The sequence below is a fragment of the Lissotriton vulgaris genome, chromosome 3_1 (genome assembly GCF_964263255.1).
Source record: "Lissotriton vulgaris chromosome 3_1, aLisVul1.2, whole genome shotgun sequence".
NCBI classification, from domain to species: Eukaryota; Metazoa; Chordata; class Amphibia; order Caudata; family Salamandridae; genus Lissotriton; species Lissotriton vulgaris.
Window position 1 is genome coordinate 214,395,817 of NC_141689.1, and position 25,678 is coordinate 214,421,494.

Below are 25,678 nucleotides of genomic sequence, written 5' to 3' on the forward strand. Positions count from 1 at the left end.
CTGCGCCAGCACCTGATTGATAGCAAGATATCTAACCCTAGAAAACTTCTGAGGAGGCGGACCGCTGGGTCAGTACCAGGGTCCACAAGGGTCCAGTGGGAGACTCAGCCAAAGGTGGGCAGGGTCCCCAGCAGAAGAGTGGGGGGGACAAGGGAAAACAGAAGGAGTCTCAGAAAGGGCCCCAAAGTAATCCCCAAGGGAACCAAGGGAAAGGTTCCCAGCCTCCCCCTGAGAAGAAGCCAGGGGCCCCGATGGGTAAACCTGTTCATAGGGGCCCCCTAACCTGCTACGGTTGTGGGCGGGTGGGACACCGGTTTTATGACCCCCAGTGTCCCAAAAAGGATTCGAATGCACCGCCGCGTGCACCCCCCCGTCAGTTGGCGAGTGTAGCCCTGGGAGGGGAGAAGATGGTTGTCCATGGTGGGAGGGGTCCCGCAGAAATGTCCCTGGTCTCGCTAGGAGACATGCAAATGGTCCCTCCACCCCCTCTGCCTAGTAACACTAGTAAATATAGGCAGTGGGTGACCATTAATGGCCATAGAGTGGAAGCTCTCAGAGACACCGGAGCGAGTGTGACAGCTGTCAAGTGTCACTTGGTGTCTAGAGAGCAGGTGGTTCCCCACGCATTCTACCCCGTGATAGCTGCCGACAACTCCGAGAAAGAGTGTGAGGTGGCTCAGGTTTCCTTTGAATGGGGGGGAGTTTCAGGTACTCTTCAGGTTGCTGTGAGGCCCGCCATGCCTGTTGATTGTCTCCTGGGCAATGATTTGGAAGACTCCCCTTGGGCTAAGGTGGAGAGGGAGGCGCACTTGAAAATGTTGGGCGTGCCAGAGTGGGTGTGTGCAACCACTCGATCCATGACAGCGAGTAAGGGTGTTGATGGGGTCCCGGAGCCTGAAAGTACGGCCCAGGACCCAGCTGTGAAGAGAAGAGGCAGGAGGCGCGGGAAACCGGCCCCCGTAGTTCCTGTGGTCCAGGAGGAGGTAGACCCCGAGGGGGATGCCCTGGAGCCCACAGGGGAACAAATTGCCGAACTGGGAGATCTGCCCGAGCTGACCCATTGGCAGCAGGATGGTGGTCCCTCCAGGGAGGAATTCTGTGCGGAACATAAAGTGTGCCCTTCTCTTGTGGGCATGAGGCAGCAGGCCTCAGCCCAATCCTCAGGTGATCAGTCAGGGTCACATTTTGTGTACTGGGAGAACGACCTCCTGTATAGCGAGCCTAAGGCTGCTGAGCCTGGGTCAGCCCGTGTGCTGGTGGTACCCCAGCGCTTCAGAGCCTTCCTACTGGGTTTTGGCTCATGACGTTCCGTTAGCTGGACATCTGGGGCAGGACAAGACCTATGACAGGCTTGTCACCCATTTTTATTGGCCTCAGATGCGAAGGGATGTAGACATCCACTGCAAGACTTGTCACACTTGCCAGGCAAGTGGGAAAAGTGGGAGGAAGCAGAAGGCTCCCCTCCAACCTTTTCCAGTGGTCAGTACCCCCTTTGACCGGGTGGGTATTGACATTGTTGGGCCCCTGGACCCCAAGACAGCCCTGGGCAACAGGTTCATCCTGGTCTTGGTGGACCATGCCACAAGGTACCCGGAAGCCATCCCTCTCAGAACAGTGACGGCCCCCGTGGTGGGACGGGCACTGATGGGTGTTTTCTCCCGGATGGGGTTCCCCAGAGAGGTGGTGTCGGACCGAGGCACCAACTTCATTTCGAACTATATGAAGTCTCTATGGAAGGAGTGTGGGGTAACCTACAAGTTCACCACTCCTTACCATCCTCAAGGAAATGGGCTGGTTGAGAGATTCAACCGGACCCTGAAAGGCATGATTATGGGTCTTGAAGAACCAATGAGGCGGAAATGGGACGTCCTCTTGCCATGCCTGTTGTTTGCTTACCGTGAGGTGCCGCAGAAGTCTCTAGGGTTCAGCCCCTTTGAGCTCTTATACGGTCACCCGGTAAGAGGGCCTTTGAGTCTGGTCAAGGAAGGCTGGGAGCAATCTCCCAGGAAACCTCCCCAGGATGTATACAGCTACATGCTGGCCTTTCGGAACCAGACTCGGCGCTTCAGAGAACTTGCTCAGGCAAATCTGGAGGCCAGCCAGGAGGAGATGAAGCGTTGGTACGACCGGAATGCCACTCTGGTAGAGCTTCAGCCTGGTCAGGAAGTTTGGGTCATGTCCCCTATGGAACCTCGTGCGCTCAAGGACAGGTGGACTGGACCGTTTAAGGTTGTGGAGAAGAAGAGCGATGTCACCTACCTGGTGGACTTGAAATCTCCCAGGAACCCCTTGCAGGTCCTGCATATCAACCGCTTGAAGCCCCACTTAGAAAGGTCCGAAGTGGGCATGCTCCTAGCAACAGATGATGGAACGGAGGAGGAGAGTGAGCCTCTTCCTGACCTCCTGTGTGCTAAAGAGCAAGATGGGTCGGTGGATGGTGTGGTCCTCTCTGACACACTGACCCTTGAGCAGAAACAGGATTGTCGCCAACTGTTGGGACAATTCCTGGATCTGTTTTCCTTGGTTCCGGGTGTCACGCTTTGGTGTGTCCATGACGTTGACACCGGAGACAGCCCTCCTGTGAAGCACAAGGCTTACAGGGTGACTGACAAGGTCAGAGCGTACATTAAGGAGGAGGTCTCCAAGATGTTCGCGTTAGGGGTGATTGAGTCCTCTAGCAGTCCTTGGGCCAGCCCAGTGGTCTTGGTCCCGAAGGCTGCAGCGCCTGGTGCTTCACCGGAACTCTGGTTCTGCGTGGATTACCGAGGGCTCAATTCGGTCACGAAGACTGACGCGCACCCCATCCCCAGAGCTGATGAGCTCATCGATCGGTTGGGGGCTGCCCGATACCTTAGTACGTTTGATTTAACGTCTGGGTACTGGCAGATCGCCTTGACTGATGGGGCAAAGGAGAGGTCAGCATTCTCCACACCAGATGGGCTATACCAGTTCCGGGTAATGCCCTTTGGGATGAAGAATGCCCCTGCCACCTTCCAGAGGTTGGTCAACCAGGTCTTGGCTGGACTGGAGGATTTCAGTGCCGCCTACCTGGACGACATCGCAGTGTTCAGCGCCAGCTGGGAGAAACACTTGCGCCACCTCCAGGAAGTGTTGATGGCCCTGCGCGGAGCAGGCCTCACAATCAAAGCCAGTAAGTGCCAGATTGTGCAGGGTTCGGTGGTGTACTTGGGGCACCAAGTAGGGAGCGGTAAGGTTGCCCCCCTGCAACCCAAGATTGATACCATCCTGGCTTGGGCGCCGCCCAAAACCCAAACTCAGGTGAGAGCCTTCCTAGGACTCACGGGTTACTACAGGAGGTTTGTCAAGGATTACGGTAACATCGTGCACCCCTTGACGTCGCTGACTTCCAGGAAGCAGCCACGAAACGTGATCTGGACTGATGCCTGTCAAACGGCCTTTGACACCCTGAAAACTGCAATGTGCACAGCACCTATACTCCAGGCACCCGACTTTTCGAAAGAATTCATTGTTCAGACGGACGCTTCAGAGCATGGCGTGGGGGCTGTTCTAGCTCAGGTGAATGAAGAGGGCCGAGACTTGCCTGTAGCCTTCATCAGTAGGAGGTTACTTCCCAGGGAAACGAGGTGGAGTGCGATAGAGAGAGAAGCATTTGCTGTGGTCTGGGCGCTGAAGAAGCTAAGACCCTACCTGTTTGGGACTCACTTCCGGGTTCAGACAGACCACAGGCCCCTCAGATGGTTGATGCAGATGAGGGGTGAGAATCCGAAACTGTTGAGGTGGTCCATTTCTCTCCAGGGGATGGACTTTACGGTGGAACACCGCCCTGGTACAGATCACGCCAATGCTGATGGTCTGTCCAGATTTTTCCGCCTTAGTGAAGAGAACTCCCTAGGTCAAGGGTAGTTCTCCCCACATTTCAGCTGGAGGGGACACGTGCTAGACCTGACATCATTGGCTTGAGTCTCTCCTCCATTTTTTCTGTTTTGCCTCTACTGTTTTACGATGTTTTGCTGGTATATGCTTTGGGCGCCGTGTCACTACTGATCAGTGCCATAGCGCAAGTGCTCCCTATGTTAAATTGATATATCTATTGTATCCATGTTTGGCTTATTTGGTTTACTATCAGTCCCTCGTCTAGTGCACCCAGAGTGCCGGGGCTTGTAAACGCAAATGCCGCTCGTGGGCTTGCAGCACGTGTTGTGCCACCCACAGGAGCGGCCTCGTAAAAGAATGTCTACGGGTCGGTCATTGCGAGACCCACGTGCAGCCTCGTGCTGTCACGCCGGCCGCGCAAGTATACCTACTTGCCAGCCCTCCAAACCTTCCCTTGGCTTCACGTTAGTCACCCCTATGGTAGGCCTTCGGGCAGGGTGCATTGTAAGCCTGAGGTAGGACACGCCTGACCAAGTTGGCATGTCCTAATAGTGAATTACCGCCATCTTGGTCCTTCACTATTGCGAGGTAGCCTGCTCTCCATTGATTAGAATGGGCCGCCGGGATTATTAGTACTATGATCCTCGCTGGCTCGGAGAGCATGGTGCAATGTCGAGTTTGGTATCCCTGAACTCGGGGTTTAATTACACATCCGTTGGTGTGGATGGTTTTTGGACTCTGGGTTCGAAAATAGCACTTTTAGAAGGTGTCTATTTTCTTGTCTAACCATATCTGGTTTCTGCTGGTTTTGCGTGTGTGTGACAGGAGCTGGGTGGCTCCCCAGGTCTGGATGAGTCAGTGTGGGATGAGTGGGACAGTTACGTTGAGAGTAGGGGGAGAGTAGATGTTGATAGCCTGCCTTGCCTGATACAATGCCGGCTCCACCTCCTGCCAAGCGGCTGATAGCTCTGCTCCTGCCAGTGTCAATGCTGGCTCCACCTCCTGTTGGGCGTCTGAGGACCCAGCCCTGCTCAGTGAATAGGCCAGGTGCTTCTGCCTGGCTCCACCCACAACGGACCCAGAATGTTGGGAAACCCCCGGCATGGACAAAGGGATCAAAGACGAAAAGGGGTATAAGAGTAGGACCCCTGAACCAAGAATTTAGATCACTTCTGACAAGGAACCCTGTAACCAAGGACAAGAGGCCTGCTGATCTAAGGACTGCCTACCCCTTCTGCCCGTGTGCTGTTGTTGGGGGAATCCTGCAGTGCTTCTTTATTTTTGCCAAGGAACCAGGAGAGAGGAACTGTGTGTGTACTCTCACGCTTGCTAAGAAAATCTCCAAGGACTGGAAGAGTGCCAGTCTCCTGCTGAAGTCACAGGGCTAAAGGACTTCATCTGCGTAAAGTGCTATCTTACTGGAACCGTGGATCCAGCACCTCTGAAAGAGTCAGCAATCACGACAACCGAACGCTAGGCCCAACCGACGCCAGCAGCAACGCCAGTGAGTGGGAGTACGGCTCTAGCTCCAGAGGACCTCGTGTCTGCACCGCTGCTGATCGCATCACCTGTGTGCACTTCGACGCCGTGAGCGCTGCTCACTCTGTGCAACCGCATCATCAACGACGACGCCTGCTGAGGCCAGATCGACACCGAAGACGCGACGCCGGATTGCTCGACGCCGCTGATCATCGGGTGCTTCATTTTCCTAAGGTACTGTGTTGTTGGGGGTCCGTGTGACTCCAGGCTTGACGTAGCGCTCCTCGCGGTCGACGCCGAACCTTTGGATTAACTTTGCCTTGACGTCGTGTAGCCCCCGTGTGGGTTACCCTGTTGCTAAGAACTGCATTGCCAAGAAGAAGATTTGCTTGATACTAAAAACTTTGTGCTAAAGAAGAAACTACCTTTGAACTATCCTTTTTTTCCTTCCCAACGTATTTATTCCGATTGTGTACAGTTTGTCGTTATTTTGGTCTTGTGCTAAGCCTTATATAAAAATACTTATTTTTATAATACTACTGGGTCGTGTCCATTTGTAGTGCATTCACGGTATTACTGTATGTGGTCATAATTGCTTAACGCACAGCCTCTGAGATAAGCCTGTTCTGCTCTGCCAAGCTACCAAGGGGGTGAGCTGGGGTTATCAAAGGGTGTGATCCCCTTGCCCTGACTAGAAAAGGAGTGTCCCTATTTGTCGGAAGTGTATACCTCTGCCAACTAGAGACAGCCGGTTCTAACAACCACCAACAACTTTCATTTCTCTATTACATGTTGAGTACCTCAAAGCAGACCTCGGCCAACTCCGCATTCCAACGTGTGCCTCCAAGCGACGAATGGTGTCCTTTGATCCACTGCCAATGTTGACAACACAAACCTGTATTTTCAAAATGGAGCAGAGCTAGCTTTGCTAATTAGCTTATTTGGTTCAGTTGTACGCGGAGTCACCATGGACAGCTTCATAATGATACGCAAACGCTTTAGCTGTTGTTAACTTGTGGGTTGTGCTCCCCGGTTCTACCACTCTTTCTCTGGGCTGGCTCTAAGTGGTGCCCAAGGGTTGCAACCTGAGGTTTGATTCTGGTCTTGCGTTGGAACCACAAAAAGGTTCCAACAGAAACTTGTGCATACGCTGCCTACTTTCTCGCTACTACCGAGACATAAAGCAAAGGTACGTGCATATGTTGTGTGCACATAAGACATTTACTACACACACTAAATACATAAATATGTCTATGTGGTCTTAACTGCTAGTAAGAGTGTGCATGTGCTATAAAATAAAAGAGTGCAAAATTGTGTGACATCATGACATTAGCCTTACTGTGAGATCACAATATTTAGTTCCAACCCTTCTGGTTTGGATTTTATTATCTTTCCTTCACTTCTCCTAGTCGTTTGAGTTGACTTTGTGGGCGCAAAAAGCTCTACAACGTACAGAATGTCACAGAATCGTGCAGGCGCTGCATGTACCACCGAATCTCAACAGGCCACTCCACGTTGTGTTGTTCGGAGCCAAAACTAAGCCTAACGTGCTACTGCTGATGAGGAAGACACACTGCAACCAAACCAGGCCAGTGCTCCAGTATTCGCACTGTAGAAACCTTAGTATCAAATCAACTGTGACAAGAAGAACAGAGAAGAATTTTGAACTGATAATATCACATCATCTAGTAATATTGTTGAATCATTATAAGAATGGGCTCCTGCCTGGGTTTCGATGTGTGTCGTTTGGTAAATAAAAAACAGAAGAGACTGACCAGTAAAATACTTCTATGCTTTAACTGAAGTCTGCCTCGTTCACCTTTCTAAGTGAGCCAGAGAACAACTGCAGCTTGCCTGAGCGAGTCTTATACATCAGACAAGTGTGGAGAGGTTGTGGCCTAACGGCTAGAGTTGTTGACTTTGAAGCTGGGGAACCAGGTTCGAGTCTCGCCATCGGCTCAACATCCTGGGCAAATCATTTAATCTCCCAGCGCCTACCAAAAATGAATGTGCCCATGTGTTACTTAACTAGTGCTCATCCTGTAAAGAGCTCTGATGCCTTCGGGTTGAGTTTGCGCTACATAAAATAAGGGTGCAGTTTTTCACACCGCAACCATTATTCATTCTTGGCAATTTTCCACTAAGAAGCTGCATAGGGAGGGTGGTTGGCTTTATCCAGTACCCGTGAATCCATATCCAGAGTGCCACGAAGGACTGAACGGAGCGGTGAGTGGATTGCACGTGACCCGGGGGAGGCAGCTTACCCTCCAAAAAATGGGACCTTCTGCAATTAAGTAGTTTGTGAACATAATTATGCTCTATCGATAAACATGACAAATATGATCTGGTGGTGTGATTAGTTCATATGTAACCAGTTGGGCAAGGTTCTTCTCCAGCCACCCACACTTAAATACATTGTGTGATCCTCAGCAAATGAATTATATCTGGTGATCTCATATTACTCCATTGTCAGGTGCGAGATGGCCAGTGAGCCTCGCCTCTTTAATATCAGGTTGCCTTGCACTGGAAGCCTTGGGGGTGACTTTTTCTCATCGTGAAACCACACCTACAAGAACTGAAGGGTAAAAGCAATGAATGACCTGTCATGGGGAACGTCACACACACACACACAGAACAACTTGAGCACCCTGTGCATTTGATTTGTGGTCTCGCAAAAAGTGGGCTCCTTAGAAGCAGTCTTTTTCCGTATCGCGTGCAAACAGCTCACCACCCCAGATTATTTGTCTGCCTTCTGTGATTCATAATAGAAAAATTACTACAATTACCAGAATGCGGCTGGGTTGTTGGCTTTAGAACCTGTGCACCTTGGTTGTTGGCACTTGAAAAAACAAAATCGGTTTACGCTGCTGTTAGAACTGGGATTTCTGGTTGGTTAAGGCTTGCGCCAAAGCCAGGCAGAAACCACCACTCTAGTTAGAGCAAGGGAGTTACACGCCAAAGATAACCCCTGCCCACCCCCTTGGTAGCTAGGCACGAGCAGACAGGCTTATTCCGGAGGCAATGTGTAAAGCATTTGCACACGCACACAGCAACAACATCCCTCCCAGGCACACTACAAAAGGAAACACATCAGATAGTAATCGCACACTATACATTGTGCCAACTGGCACGGGCAATATTCACAAGGGTTTAATTACACAGGGCAGGGCCATGTGGGCCACTGTCAGGATCAGCACTTAGTAGAAATAGCACTTAGAGTAACTGTAGCACCAAATAACAATTATAGAACACAACCAGTAACCACTGGTAAAAGGAAGGTACACACTATGCAATACTAATCACCATAGGCATAGATCACGCAGGGCCACATAAACTCACTAGTATAAACTATAAACTATACTAGGCAAAACAACATCCTAAGCATGAAAACACATTTATAGGTACCACAGGCATAAAGGCATTGCACATTACGCTAACTCACATTAGGCCTAACCAGTATAAATACAGTAGGCAATCTCCTCACTAGTCTAAACACATCAGACCCTACCTCCTAAGTATAACTCACATTTAGGGGTGTAAATCACAGTGAAGTACAATCTCACTAACACAAACCTCCACAGGTAAAACCATCTCTAGAGGTATCAACACAGGGTGCCTAAAACATAGTTGATGCATTACATTTCCTAGCACCACATTTAAAGCACATAGATCACATTAGGGCCTTGTGCCCTATCCATATACAAGCCCCCCTGGCCATCTGGCCATCTAAAAAGGGGCTCAAATGCCCTGTGTCCGGAATGTAAGGACACACTGCCAATGCAGCGCCAGTCAGGGGTGCGCCATCTGCGCAGACGTAAACGTTGCAGCTCCCCACTATTTGCTGGGAGCTGAGAACAGGAACAGGGCCTAAACGCTGCAACTGGCACTAAGTGCTGCGCAGCTGTGGAGGCCAAAATAGGGGTGAAGGGAGAGCATCTCACTCCTGGGTTCACAAGAGCATGTCCCATAGAAAGAAAGAACCTAGACGGCACAGCTGCCCACTACATGCTGGGCTGCTGTAAATCAGCAAAACAGCAGCATGGGCTCTCACTGGCCCTCAGGATAAACTGCAACACGTTGGAGCCATCTAGGCTCTAAAATCAGCTGGGTCCATTGGAACACTCCGGCTCCTAAATAACCATGCCCCCAAACACTGGTGCTTTAAAAATAACGGTGCTCCCTAGGAGCCACTCAGGCTCTGGAGGAATTGAGAACATTTTTCATGGGGTCACAGCCCCTTTTTATTTGTTTAACAAGGTGCAGGCAAGGGGCGAACCAGATGCAACTGGTTCCGGAGCACTTTGTTTTGCTCAGCCCCTCTGCCTATTCACAGGGTGGGTCAGGGACATCAGACACACCACAGGGGGTGGAACCAGCATTGTGGAGGGAAGGTCCAGCCCTATTCAGGTCCCAGGTGCGCTCCTCCCTTCCATCAACATGCAGATCTCTCCATTCACCACCGGGGCAGACCAATCCTGACTCCTGGAGCCAGACACACCAGCCTGCACCGGGCCAAGTAAGACAGTCAATTCACATTCACTGCACAGAAATGCCAACTTCTAGAAGTGGCACTTCCACATTAGACACATTAAATCCGCGCACATCATTGCACAGTATTTAATCTCACGAGTTCGCACATACCAAACTCGACCCTTCACTCCCCACACATCAGGAACTACCATGGACACACATATTCCCCATTCATTCCTATGGGAGGGCAGGTCAGTCTCACCACACATACACAGAGAGCGCACGCACTTTACACTGGACCACAGTGAAAAAGTGCACAGAGGCCTAAAATCACCAACACCAGGTTACAGAAACAGGCTAGGAAAATGCAAAAAGTTTCAGGGTGAACCTGCCAAAAGGGTCAAGTCCAACAGCTGCTCAAATTATCCTATCTTCCTGGGCCTCCAATTGCAAAAGTCTTTAAAACAAGCAGATCTATTGCATTGCATCACAGACAATGGGGGGGAGCATGGACAACGGTGGTGCGGAAAGTAGTGCTCACAGTCCAAATGACATGTACCGTACTGTCTAAAACTCGAAGTAAAGGGGCCAGTAGCCATGGGACTGTACAAATGACAACATGGCCATAACAAGGAGGAATCAACAAGCCTCATAATCAATCAGACAGCAACATTTAGCAAAGATAATGACACAAGCCAATTAAAAACATTGAGGTAGAGTGGGTGATGCGTAGAGTGGGTGGTGCTTCCACTAAGCTTTCACTCCATACTCCATTACTGCAAGCCTCGCAAAGTGAGCAGTACATGCCCGCTGCAGCTATAGGCTCTACCTAAAGAAGGGGCACCACCAATGGTTCTAAAGTGTATTTTGGGGACAGCAGGAGGTGCAGCAGCCTTCACAAAGTTTGCTCTAAGTTTCCCTGAGTTGTACTTTATTGCTTCTGGTAGAAGTGGTCATTATTTGCATGCAATTCTGCAGAATGTGATTTTACATGTAGGATCTGGAGTGTGGGGATCTCTGTCTGAGGGCCTCTGGCTTCAGAGGAAGCCTGTTTAAAAATAGAAATATGTCTTTTGCACATATTTTATTAAATGTATATGTTTTTTATTGCGAATGAGGTAATTTGCAATGAATGGTAGATGTTTTAAGGAATATTTCTGAAAGTTGGCACACCCCCATTGACTTCAGTGATCTTGTGTTGGTTGTTTCTAACATGGTTTTGCCTTTTAAATAATGTTTTGATACTCTGACAAAATCAGTAGTCCTCTCTATTTGATAATGGTGTATATTGTGTGTAGAATGGATGAGGGTATTTTGGCTACAGGGTTCAGGGCTTGCCGGGGGTGTGAACGGTCCTGATGGTGTCACCAAAGGTATTTTCAGCCTCCTAAATGTTCAAATTTTCAACATAATGTGCAGTATTTACAAATGTGTGCATGATTAAGTACCTTTCCTTTTTATTGACTGGACAATGATTTATTGTGTGTTTTTGCCTACCTGCAAGTTGGAGGCACTCGCCCACACCACCGCCCCTGAGTAGGCCTTAAACTGCTCTTTTTCGCTTCCCTGGGAGAGCCAATAGCTACAATGGTACACTTGCTTATCAGTAAGGAGATGGCTGTCGATTGATTACTTGTGAGGATGAGCATCCTTTCCAACTAATGACCCTGGGGCATATCTACAAGCCACTTGCGCAGTCATTGCGTCACTTTTTTTTACGCAATGACGGCGCAAACAATGAGGCCTACTTACAACATGACGCATGTAGGGAGATGCGTCACGCTGTAAAGCCCTGCGTCACATTACACCTGTGTCAGGTATAATGTATACAGGGTGGGCATTCCCACTCAGGAAGGCCTCAAAAAAGTGAAGCAGTGAAATCTACAAGATATCACTGCATCACTTTTAGGATGTCACAACCTTACGCCTGCTTGAAGTAGGCGTAAGAAGTGATGTAGTACAGTAAGTATAGGCCTCAAAATACATTGCTGGAGTTCCGTTGTGCTTTCGACACAATTCCAGCAATGCGTGACTTTTGGGCCAACAGATGCGTCAGAATTTCTGACGCATCTGTTAATCCTTGCGCCATGGCGCCCCATATTGTAAATACAGCGCATCCATGGTGGCGCAAGGACATTTGACCCTGGCGCAAGGAATCTGACGCATCTATACATGCGTCTGTTCCTTGAAAGTCTTCTTCCAATTTCTTACATTAGGGAAAACCGCGCACAATTCTCTCCGTTATTCCCCATTTGTAAGTATTTCACCCAGACATTTTGACTGCTTTCACCATCTGAAGTATTTGACTGACACTCTTCTGACCCATAGTGTGCTTACAGGGCTTGTAACCCCTTTGAGATCGGTAACACCCGTTACCAGCCCCTCTAGGGTTATCGTCCTACACCCCGGAATTTAAAAAAAATGGTTTGAAGCCTCATTCTGCACCTGCTTCGTGGGCACAGAACCTGTTTATGACATAGCCTCCTAAATTCCTTTATATTCTACAGCTGTTGTTTGGAGCTGTTAAAAAAAATAACGTTTGATAAAAAGGTGTCTTTTCTTTTATCCACTCACTTTCAAAGTTTGGCCTTTTCAAGTCAGCGTTTACAGAGCTTCAGTCCCATGGAATCAAGCTCAGCACATCCGTTTGGCTTTAAAAAGAGCACAGCCAGGTGTCACAGCGGTTCAATGCCGAGGCCTAAAAGCCTTTATTCATAATCAAGCGGTGGGAGAGCCCTGACTCCAAAGGCGCGGCCGCCACCGAGCTGTCCGGAGATGGCAGCCGCTTTAGCTTTCAACGTGAACACACAGGCTCTAAACTCGGGGTTGGCAGCTCAGCGGTGAGGGGGGTGCGGCGCGCGCACAAGTGAACCCGCCGCTGCTTAAAATGTTCTGCTCCGCAGGGAGAAGGTGTCAAGATGACGGGCCGCGGAGAGGAAGCTGGCGCCCGTCCAAGACCCGCTCCAGGAGGGAGCTGCTCCCGGCGACAGCAGGCTGACGCACTTCCTTCGGATTTACCGTGAACTTAAAGTCGTTTTTGTTCCTCTGGAGAGATGAAAGCGAGCACATAAACTTAACACAAATGAGGTATACCGTCCTAAAAAGTTTAAACGCATCCGAGACTGACACGAGCAAAACAACACGTGAACATCAATGCTTTGCTTGTTTTAGCGATCTCCTGGCTGTCAGGGTGCTTCTGCCTTGCCATTGAAACTGCGATGTTCTCTTTATTTTTTAATGCCCTTGGAATTTATTAAAATGATATAATTAATTGATTTTGGGTTTTGCAAGAGTAGACTTCTGCCATTTATCATTCCATCAATCGCAGTCGATATATTACCCACATCTCCACTCTCTGAGAACTGGCTAGTTTGCATGCTAGGCCTGCTACTCTCCAGGCTCAACTTCTTTGCACCTTTTATATCACTTTGAGAGTTACTAAAACCTAAAATCCCATTGGACTGCTGTTTCTATGTGATACAGTGACGGTTGGTATTGGCGTTTTGTATGATAATGTTCCGTAATGGAAACTTAGGGGCAGATTTACAAGGAAGTGTCTCAGCGCGGCAATGCAAGCCCTTTTGCCTGTGACAGGTTGCAGGGTTTTCCGCAAACAACCCATAGGAGCCAGTGTTATCGTGAAGAACACGGGCTCCCATAGAAGTCAATGGGACTCCGACCGCCGGTTGCGAGCCGGTCGGATCCGATTCCGAGAAGGAGTTGGGCAGAAAGTTTCCGCACAAATTGTAATTGGTCCCATAGTTGTGCACCAGATAGTAGAGGGGTAGGTCTTCAGATGATTCGTGTCCCTAGATGTATATAAATACTTTTTCTTTAACCCCTTGCGTGCGGGGCGTATTGCAAGCGTGTGCTGACTCCGCCTTGCGCGGGCGGAGTCATGACGGAACGGTTCCGTCATCAGCACAGCTCAACCGACGCTGATGACGGAACCGTTCTGACATCAGCATGCAAAGGGGTTAATAACTCCAAAACTACTGAAAAGATTTTCACCAAATTGCAAAAAGAGATATTTCTGGACCAAGATCTAGTTTTTGTCAAATTTGGTGGATTTCCATTCAGCAGTTCGGGCTGCAGTTGTGTCTAAAATGTCAATGGGAAATTGCATTATGGAAAAGTGTTTTGGGACCCACCTTTTTTTCATCCCCTTCTTTACGAATCATCCTGAAATGTTCATGACAGCAGCTTAAGTAAGTTGTAAACTAATTTTAAACATTTCGTGAAGATTCATCAAACGGGGCCAAAGATGTTAGCAAAGCAAAATACGCTTTATCTATTGAAACTAAGTCCAAACTATAACTAACTACTGTGGACCAACAGTATGTAATATATATATAGAGATATATAAGATATTTTTTTTAAGCACTAATATCCGTTGTTGCGTTATTGTACTTAGTCGGGTGGAGATGTCTGGAGGACGATCACTCTCCACACTTGGGATGTCTTACCAATTGCCTTCATCCATGGATGTGTCTTCTGGAGCCTCATTGTTTTTGGGAATTCATTTTTACTCATTTTAATTATCATCAGTCTCTGCTGCAATGAACACACAATCTGAAAATACACTGCTTACTAAACATCGTAGATACTTTATTACCAGCCTACTCAGTTCTTGCCAATTCCTTCTTCCCATGCCAATAGGTCCTTCAACATACTTCTTTCAAATTAAATGTGTCCAATATGTTGGTAGCTGTATGCAATTTTTCCCTGGTGAACATCTCAACTACTAAATGTTCATAAGGCACTCAGCAGTGATGAAGTCCATGGCTAGCTACTGCTTCACTCTCATGAAGAAGATCCAGTATGCTGTGACGCACATGTAATCTGTTGCTGGAGAACTTGTTCACAAGTCTGGTATGAGTTGGATGGAATGAACAGCTCTCTTCTTCATAACTTCTGCAATCAATTGGAGCATTTGAGGGTGCAGCATTGACACAGCAACAGTGGAAAATTGGGTCCAGCTGGAAACCTAACGTTTTTAACAGCGGGTTCTCCTCAAATCCCAGAATCCCCTCTCATTCCACAGATGTAGTGGAAGAGATTGCTGCAGGTTTTCTGGGATCTTGAAAAGATAGAACTAGGTGATGTTGGTGCAATACTAAGGGCCTCATTTATGAGAACTGATGCATCAATGCAGCATGGCAGCAATGCGTCAGAAAAAGTTGCACTTCAGTACAACAGTTCCTAATGCCATGGTAGCATTGTATCTATGATCGAGCACACCATAGCGTAAGGTCACACTGAGCGTATAAAAAAAGACGCATCCATGAACTCTACAAACACCTTATAAATACTGAGCATGGTCGGGCGTTTAATTGTGATACCCAAAGCGCCCTGTATCTCCGATGACAATAGAAACCTAAATAAATTACAAAGATGGAGTACGTGATCTCATGCGGTAGTCCTAAGCGCGAGTTCTGAGGTGCCGGGTTTTTAGGAACCCGGTGGTGCCAGGGGATAACACCCGAAGACCTCTGAGTTCTCCCTGTTCCGGACCACAGAATCCAAGAGTCTTCTAGGTGAAGTCAGAGATCGAGTTTTATTGGCTGCAACCAAGTAACAAGCGTCCTAGAATTACAACAGCACGGGCCGTAAGTTCTCAGGAGACTGTTCGTTTTTACAGAACCAGCCTTCTCCTTTTATACCGAAATAACAGCTGCAGGCAAGAATTCTTTACTTTACAATACGGTCATAGACATATTTCCACAATAGAGCAAAAAGCACAGTCATGTCGGCCAACCCATACTTTAGATGTCCAGTTTGTGATAGATGACCCAGCTCGGCCCAGAACTACCATCAGATATCGATGAAACCCCAATAAAACCGGGCACCTCCTCGTCGTAAAACTGCCCATAAACAAGGAACATGGACAGGTGTATGTGTGTAGAAAACATGGTCTGTATGTAGTGAATGGTTTATGACATGTTGTGCATTGATGCTATCTTACTCGGCCACTGGGCGAGGAGTTGCCCAAACAGGTTTGGCTGGAGGCAGTGGAGTCGGTTTGGCCAGGTCATGGGGAAGTCAGCTAAGGTGGACGTGTCCTTTCAGATCAACCTCGGCCTTAATCAATTGACTATATGAGGGCAAGCCACAAGATGGATGCCGTTCACAAAATGGAGTCCGAGGGTTCAGAACGGAAACCATGATTAAAAGGTGTTAGCATCACTCAATCACGGCGCAAATGCATAGGGATAATGTCCTAAACATTACCGGTCTGCCAATACCACATTCGTCATGGTACGATGATATTTTGTGACACGCGTGTTGGACCTCGGGACCATATTACAGCAGAGTCCAGAATTTCAGAACCACAGTTCTCGCTCGATTTTGAGCGCAAAGTAGTGCGCTTTTAATTTTATGAAAAACAGGGAGAATAACAATTCTCCTGGGTTGTAAGCCATTGAACAAGCATGGTTAAGCCATGGGGATAAGTAAATTCTCTGAAAGGTTGGAATTCAAACAACTTAGGCGGAGGGTTACCATACCAACAACCCCCGGAGACACTACTAAAGAAGTGACCAGCTACACGTCGGTGCCTCCCCCAAGACTCAGATTGGAGCCTGAGGTACCAACGGATAGGTGAGTTTACAGCTGATCATACTAATTAGGAGCCACAGTAATCCTAGTATGTGAAATATAGCCATAAAGAATGATCTTGATAAAGTTTTTAGCTGACTACTAGTCCCACCAGTAACATGTAAATAATCCTTATGAGTACAGTCGAGTGTTAGAAGATAGTTCTGGGATGCTTAGAGGCTGGGTCCACATAGTTTGAGTGCTGGAGTCCCCTCATTTGTTGGTCTCTAGATATAAAGCATGAGGGGCATTTCAAAAGGCTTTGTAACTATGCTTTAGAGTGCTCTATTTCTGTGTTACTTCTTATATTTTTGTAGCTCTGGGCCTCGTACAACCTGAGCAAGGTCCAGGTGAGGTGAGGTCCTTTTCCCTACCATGAAGGGTGAGCATGAACACATTATTTTCTTTAATTATTTTTGGTGAAATAAAGTGTATAGGTGACTAATACAGTAAGTTTAAAATTAACGACTATACATTTTCCTCCATAGAATTCCTAATTGACATGGAGGGCTAATGTCTACGGTTGTTACAGGTTGTACCGTATTCAACCATTATTACATTTTACTTTTCTCACTTTGGTGATGGTGGCGTTTCTTTTGTCTCACTACTATTAGTGCAACTATTAAAAGAACAGAGGCCCTGACGAATGCCATGGGATTCAATACCCGCTAGGCAGGAACATGTTGGCCCGGTACTAGACAGATATTTGTTGACTGTCTCTCTTGCACTGTTCTAGGTTTTTAATTAGGAGGTGTGGTTCGTCCGCAGAATAAAGTTATTAATAGGAGGACACTCCGTCCTATTTTAAAGTCACTATATTTTCTGTTGCACTGTTATTCACTTGACCATGAAAGATCAGCCATCACTGACGGTTCGTTTATGCTGGTGGACCAAATCCTTAACCAACAACAAAAGGTGTGGCGCTTGATGTCCCAATGATCAGGGGACCTGAGGAAAACAAAATATCTTACAGCGCTAAGGCCTTCGTGTCCCCTGCATGTACCCTCGCCATTTTGTGTAAACCTGTTCCTCCATTTTAGTGCCCAGCCTCTGCTGTAAGTTTCTCTCCTTCAGATACCCTGGGGGCTGCAGTTGCATTCCTCTGACCTCGCATATTTGTGGTTGAGCCGATTCTAAGAAGGGGCCCAGCCTGGGGTGACAAGATAGCAGTGTGCAAAAGAGCTATCTGCAAACCTAACAAACTACAGTTGGGCCTTGAGCAGGAGGCCCACAGAAATGCATCTGCAGAGATAGGAGCCAAGCCTTCCTGGTACCACCTAGAGATAAGCAGAGCTCACGGCAAGGGAAACCTCCAAGGCAGCTACACAAAGGACGAACGGGAAGGGCCTAACCGACACGCCCCACCAGTCCACTGGTATGAAGCAACCATTCTCCTACAGATAAGAGCCATCTGGGGCATGCCCCAGGCTAGAGATAAAACCAGACATACTGGTCACCCTGACACCCACGAGCCTCCCTAACAGATAGGTAGAATGCAGCCCTCCAGGAAAAGCTCAGATAAGTTGCGCAAACAGGCAGTGCGAGTTTTAGCTGACCACGCAACCCCCACTATGCACCCACCCACCTATGACTCATTAAAGTGAACTCCTACATTCTCATATCTTTTTTTCTCTTCTGCTTGGAGGGCTCCTCCCTATGTATGCAAAGAATGTATAAATATTGCACTCTGTGAATAAAGTTCAGACCACTCCTGAACCCGCTTGGTGAAGGAGCTCTCCCTTAACTCGAGTTAATGAAATAAAGCCCACTGACTCTAACACCACAGACTCTGCTCCTCATTTATGCTTGACCCTTTTGGTATTCATAGAAATTATGATAGTGTAAATAATTTATTTACCACAATTCTGGCGCCCGAATAGGGACGCATCCCCTTCCCCACGCGCCAATGATGTAGGTCCGGCCTTGCCCCTTCCACAGCCTAGACGGACTTCAAGTGTACTCCCTCAGGCCCACGGAGGAGGCGGACTGCGACCAGACATCCACACGAGGCGGTGAGGAAGATTGCGGAGCGTCCTGACCCAGAGCCCAACCAGTGAGAGCGCCGAGTCCGAGGTTTTCAGAGATCCGCCATTCCTGCGCAAGCGTCAAGTGTCTGATGACCAGGTCTTCAAGTTCTGCTTCCCGGTGAGTACCACTGAGAACGCATAAAGACGGGTTCATTTAATGAACACGGTAAAGACGTGTCTCCTTCACGAGACCGATATAGTTGTACTGTATTCCAGTGCATAAGGATATGTCATTTATGTTTTGCGTTTGAAATTGTTTTAATTAGATTTTCAGCATGCTGCTGTTTTCAAAGTTGCGTAAGATAGGCACTAAAAAGGGATTGTTGGAAGAGCCAGTTAATGTCCCGCCAAGAGATACCCCCGGCCATTTCATGTATAACAAACATGGCCTAGACGCCATTCTTTATTTAGATCTCTGGGTAGATTTCACAAAGGATCTAGAGGCGATGCATAGATGGCCTGCTACTGGCACATGGGATTCGGAACGTATTATGAGAGTAGAGGAACAATTATGGAAAAGGAAGTCGAGACCCTCGCAAAAAGAGGCCATTGAATTATGGCGCAAAGAGGCTAATAGGAGGGCCATGAAAGAACTTAACCAAGTCGAGAAAAGCAGGAAAATGTCAGAACAGGCAAAAGAAAAAGAGTTACTAGAGGAGGGTGAACGGGTTCGAGCAGAGGAAATGGATAGGGAGAGAAATGCTCTTGTTGCTGGTATTTACCCCGTCCTCTCAGAAGAAGTTAAAGAGGTAGCTTCCCAAGATGTACCCTCTAAAACTAAACCCACGGCACCTGATGCGTTCCTTTCTACATACCTAGTAGAACGTCCCCCAGCTTATATTGATCTGCCATTTCCCCCACCCCCACCAGATGTCATGCTCCCGCCGTCCCAGGATCACCAACAACATAGCGGAGGGGCAGAAGGAGGGGGGAATAAGGAAATAAAGGATGACGTCGAACTCCCTAGATGTATATATGATTTGCAACCAGGTACTACTGATCAAATGCGTGCCATATCAATACGACTAAGGCAAGCCATCGCAGAACTAGATGGACTACCAGATATAAATACGCATTTAGACGCCTTGTACGAGTTCATCAGAACAGGGCAGAACCATGAATGCGTAGCTAGAGCCATGACAAATAGAAAAAAAAGGCTAGGAACAACATCCTCCGTTTTATTACCAACTGTCTGATCAGGGAACTTGATGAGGGTGATGGGGACGTGGAGGTTACTTTGATAGAATGGAGCGACAGCATCAATAACGGTAAACATGATAAGGGAGCGCAGACAGAAGAAATGACGAACCAGATTAAAAAGAAAATACTAGCAATACGTGAAGCCAAGAATGATGTCAGGGATGGTGCGCCAGAGGAGGGGGATGACAACAAGATGATAGACAAAATGAATTTCCAGGGCATGGCACGGCACTGTAGTGTTGCAAGGTGCCCCCGTCCTCAGAAAAAGAGATTAGTCAAAGAACAGGGTTGTTCCCCTGAGGACCTATTCCAAAGAACTGAAAAGGCACTAGACAATTGGATAGATGACGAGCCACCCCTCACGTCACAAGAGAAGGAGTTGGCCCGGTCCGCTACCCAGTGGATGTCCCAACCATATGTATATAATCCGGACATACTGTCCCAAATGTTTTTGAATCTCACCCCTCTCGAACAACGCCTGGCCAGTATCTGCATGGTCCAGCACCTGATCATTATGTATGAGAGTCATTACCACCACCCTGGTAAATTATACAAACTCTTGGAAAATGTGATACTGCACAGATGGATGACACAGGGCCCGGAATTTATTAACATCATTTTGGACCTGCGTCATCGTTATGAACAATTCCTGTCCCCTTTCACTTCCACAAGACATTCATCCCAGAGGCTCGCATTCTGTTCAGTACCCTTTGTGAGAGGTTCACCCCATAAAAAAGACAGATGGCTCTTTCCAGCGGGTATATGTTTACACCCCTTTGACAAAGTTAGAAATATTGGAAATGAAGAAGCTGTTACCTTCCCATGATAAAAATCCAGGGGGGGTTCCATCGAGAAATAAAAGACATACTCCGCATAGGAGACTATACATATCCTGACATCATAAAGCTACTAAAGGTACTGTTACCAGTAGGCATTTACGAGAAACTTAAAGAGAAAGACTGGGAAGTGGGAGATAAAATACTGAAATGGACAGAGTTGGAAGCGGAAGATACAGGTAGGGCCCCAGGGGATGGTCTTGGTGATAAAGCTAAGGAACTCCCCGAACTCCTTATACAAATTTTACCAAGACTGTTGACGACTAAAAAGGAAGATTGGGATGCAATTTCAGCGTGTAAACAGAAACCAGAGGAAGACACGGGCGATTACTACACTAGGTTGGAGAAATGCTTCTCTGTCAACAGTGGTTTAAAGCACGGTAGTGAGTTATATCCCCACCTTTTTGTGACAAAATTGGTAGATAACGCCCTTCATCAGATTAGGAATAGAGTGCTGAAGGTTGAAAGTACTTGGCAAGCAAATAGCCAATCACAAATGTTACAAATGTTGCAATACCACCAAAATAGAATAAGGGAAGAGCAGGAACAAGAAAAGAAGCGCATGAAGGATACAAAAATGAAGGTGCTAGTTGCCCAAACAGTACCTGCACGGACGAACAAGAATGGTACCGCACCCAATAAAGGGACCTGCAATTATTGTAAACAACAGGGTCATTTTGTAAAGGAATGCCCCGTCCTAAAGCACAATATAGCCACAGGCAAAACAAAGGAACGGCCCTATACACCCAGACAGAACAACACTCAACAGACACAAGCCCCCACCCCACAGCAGGTCCAGACGCCCGCTGCTGCTGCACCTCAAATGTATCAGTACACACAGTCAGACTACCCAGAATACCAATCTTTTTCATGAAACAGCCTCGAGAGGGTAGATGGCTTGCCCCTTATCCCAGTTCCAGTGGACCAAGAGGGTCCCTATGTACAAGCTCAGTTTTTGGGACAGGACAGAAAGTTTCTAATTGACACAGAGGCGAGCAGGACTACAATCAGTCATGATGAGGTCTCAGGGGCACCTCTCTCGGGCTCACAGAATATATCCCTGGGATTTTCTGGTAAGCCGATTATTAACAAAGTATAAGAACCAGTCTCAATTGGGGTGGGTCCACTGGCACGCATCACAGACCTACTACTGACTAAAACATGTCCAGAAAATGTGCTCTGTATAAAGACACTAAAGGAACTGGGAGCAGTTATCTGTTGCTCACCAGAAGGAGTCAGACTGTTTCTGCGTGATTTTAAAGGACACTTTATAGTAAGAGATTTTGACCCCAGGCTTAAGAACGTCCCACAGCATCTATGGGCACAAGGTTCGACTGACGTAGGTTACATGAACATCACACCACACCAGGTCACTCTCAAGGCAGGAGGAGTCTTACCCCGGATACGACAGTACAGGATCCCACCTGAGGCCGAAACAGCCTTATTGAAAATAATTCAAGAACTCATTGAGCAGGGGGTGGTGGTGGAGACAGACTCAAATGTGTGTAACTCACCAGTCCTTCCTGTCCTTAAACGCACAGACCCTCAAGCACCCCCAGTTTACAGACTAGTGGTTGACCTTCGGGAATTGAACAAATGTGTGGTCCCACAATACCCAGTGGTCCCGGACATTTCTTCACTGTTGACTGCTATTGATGCTGAGGCAACATTCTTTACGGTCATTGACCTGAAGAATGCATTCTTCAGTATTCCTATTCATCCTGACAGCCAATACCTTTTTGGATTCAGTTTAAAAGGCCGAAGTTTTAAATTCACGAGAGCACCCCAAGGTTTTACAGAAAGCCAGAGTGTGTACAGTCAGGCATTGAAGAGACAACTTGACAGCATTAGTATGCCTACCAACACAGCATTAATACAATACGTGGATGACATTCTCATCACAGCAAGATCAGAATCTGACTGCGAAAAGGCATCCCTCACAGTCTTACATTTTCTGGCTGACAAGGGGCACAAAGTGTCCCCTTCAAAGTTGCAATTCTGTGAACAGCAAGTGGCTTACTTAGGGCACTTGCTGTCCAAGGAGGGTAGGCAGCTGACACAAGAACAAATTCAATTGATTTCCAACCTTTCACAGCCCAAGACACAGAAGGAAGTACGCGCATTCATTGGCCTCACCTCCTATTGCAGGCAATGGATTCCCCAGTATGCTCACATAGCCAAGCCCCTCATACAGTTGACTACACATGAGGCAGCCACTTCTACTGTCCTCCCTTGGACACCAGAGCACACCCTGGCATTTGAAGAATTGAAGCGGGCCTTATGTCAAGCGCCAGTTTTAGCCACTCCTGATTACAATAAAAAGTTCACCCTGTTCGTGACTGAGCGGGATGGAACAGCATTATCTGTCCTCACATAAGACCAAGCAGGAAAACACAAGCCCTGTGCTTATTTTTCTAGTACACTGGACCCGGTAGCCCAGGGTTTGCCTGCATGTCTGAAATCAGTTGCGGCCACAGCCTGAGCAATAAGACAAAGTGACTCGATAGTGCTGGGACACCCCCTGACAGTACAAGTACCACACGCAGTGGAAGTTCTCCTGAATAGGACACAGACGCAACACCTGACTGTAGCAAGACTGACAGGATACGAGCCGACACTATTCCAACCACACATAGAGATCAGAAGATGCAACATACTCAATCCTACCACTCCTTTACCTTCAAACACAGATGACACCTCACCGCATGACTGTGTGGAAGTAATAAATATAGTGACAAAACCAAGACAAGACCTGACAGACGTTGCACTCCCAGACCCTGACATAACGTTTTATGTAGATGGATCATGCATGAGGACAGGGGCGGGAGAACTGGTGGCAGCATATGCCATGACTTCTGACCATGAGATCATAGAGACACAAAGAATAGATATCCTGTCAGCGCAAGCAGCAGAACTCATTGCTTTGACGCAAGCCTGTAAACGAGCAAAACAGTTAAAGGTTAACATTTACACCGATTCACAATATGCTTTCGGTGTTGTCCACGACTTCGGAGTGCTATGGAGGGAGAGAGGTTTCTTGACCTCGCACGGGGCCAAGATACAGCATGGCCCTCTCATACAGGCCCTGTTAGAAGCTCTACATCTACCAGCAGCCATAGCTATCCTGAAATGCAAAGCACACACCAAAGCTACTGATATCATTTCCCAAGGCAATGACCTGGCAGACCGAACTGCGAAACAGACAGCTCAGACCCCAATTGACACAACACACTCACAGGCATCATTACCGACTACCACTATGGCAGTCAGGGATCCCTCCAAAGATGTACACGACATACAGACCCATGCAACACCAGATGAAATAAAGAAATGGACTGAACAAGGAGGGGTCCAGACTGACCAGGGTTGGATGACAAAAAGCAAAGCCACATGGTTTCTCCCTGATTCTATGGTACAGGTGATAATAGATACAGCGCATAGCCCAGCCCACCTGGGAGAGAAGGGAATGTTGGACAGCCTGCAGAAAATATGGTTCAACAAAAACTTACGTGCTGCAGCAAAACAAAAAGTAAAGACATGTATGATATGCTGTCAGTTCAATCCAGGAAAGGGTACCCCAGTGGAGCAAGGTGGATTCCACCCCCCTGACCACCCTTTCGAGGTTCTCCAGATGGATTACATCCAAATGGGCAGATGCAGAGGTTACAAGTACGTCCTGGTAGTGGTGTGTGCCCTAACTCGATGGACAGAAGCTTACCCCGTCCCAGATTACACCGCAATAACAACTGCCAAACAGTTGGTAAGGGAATTTTTCCCACGATACGGGTTACCCTGTGTCATTTACTCAGACAATGGCCAGCCCTTCTCTTCTGAACTCATGAAGCAGGTGTCCCTTCTGTTAGGATATACCTGGAAGTTCCATTGTGTGAGGCACCCACAAGCAGCAGGTCTGGTAGAGAGACACAACCAGACACTCAAGACAAAATTAGCCAAGATCTGTGCAGACAAGGGTGTGGATTTGATGGTGGCCTTACCGGTTGCCCTCTTCTACATGCGTATGGTAGCTCATTCTAGAACTGGCCTATCCCCATATGAGGTGGTTTTTGGCAGACCACCGAATGTGTGGGGTACGCCGATGCCTAAGAAAATAACTGATATTGACAGTAATATGCTTATAGATTATCTGGTTTCCTTGATGTCTGCACCACTCTCTTGCCGTTCGCAGGTTGCCGCTGCTTTCCCAGACAACACCAAGGTCGAGGACCATGCCATAGCCCCAGGGGACTGGGTGCTAGTGAGGAACTTCGACCGGACGAGCCCTTTGGACCCCAGGTGGAAGGCGCCAAAGTTAGTCCTGCTGACGACTAGGACGGCCGTCAAAGTCGAGGGAAGAAAAGGGTGGCTACACGCGAGTCACTGTAAAAAGTACTTTGGAGATACTGGAACTTTTGCCAAAGACAGTACAGACTTTGAGCCCCCTTTGCTAGAAAACACTACCCAACAAGAGTATACCTCTAAACTAAGAGCTAAGAAGTCGGTTAATGTTTGATTGTCTAAGTCCACCCTGTGGTGAAACGGTTGAACATGATTACTGACTTACAATGGGTCATGAACAGTACGAGCAAAAAGACTAAGATGAAACAAAAATATTGCAAAATACTGCGTGGCAGATATATAGTATTCCTGATCTTTCTGTCTTTATTTTATAATATGATAATGAATGTTGGCTGGATACTGCATATTGTTTTTCCTCCTGCTATTTCACCTGTGTATTCCTCACTTAATGATACCAAAGAGCACACACATAGTGATTTGCCACCTCATGAACTGATATATCGGCTGGCCCTGCGCAACAATTCTTTCATACAGATGCTGCATTATTCCCACCAAACTAGCAATGCGACCAACTGCTGGATATTTGGCCGACTCCCACCTCATCAAAAGGTGAAGGGAGGTATTCTCTTATAATGGGACATGTGAAGCTTGGACTGCCCTAAGAAGTGCAGGACTCTATAATTTCACGTCCACAGTCTGTCCCGAAGATAAAAAGTTGTGTAAAGGGGAGTGGCCATGGGAAAACCTGAATATGGTCCTGAATGAGGCTTGTTACCCAGATGATGAAGGAGACCCACAAGGGAGAGGGACCACCCTTGAAAGTGAAGAGTACGAACAAGGAAATGCGTCCCTCCATTATGCAATGCTGAATGTCTATCTCGGTCCTACCGGTGAAGGGTAACTTGTGTGTCCGGAAAA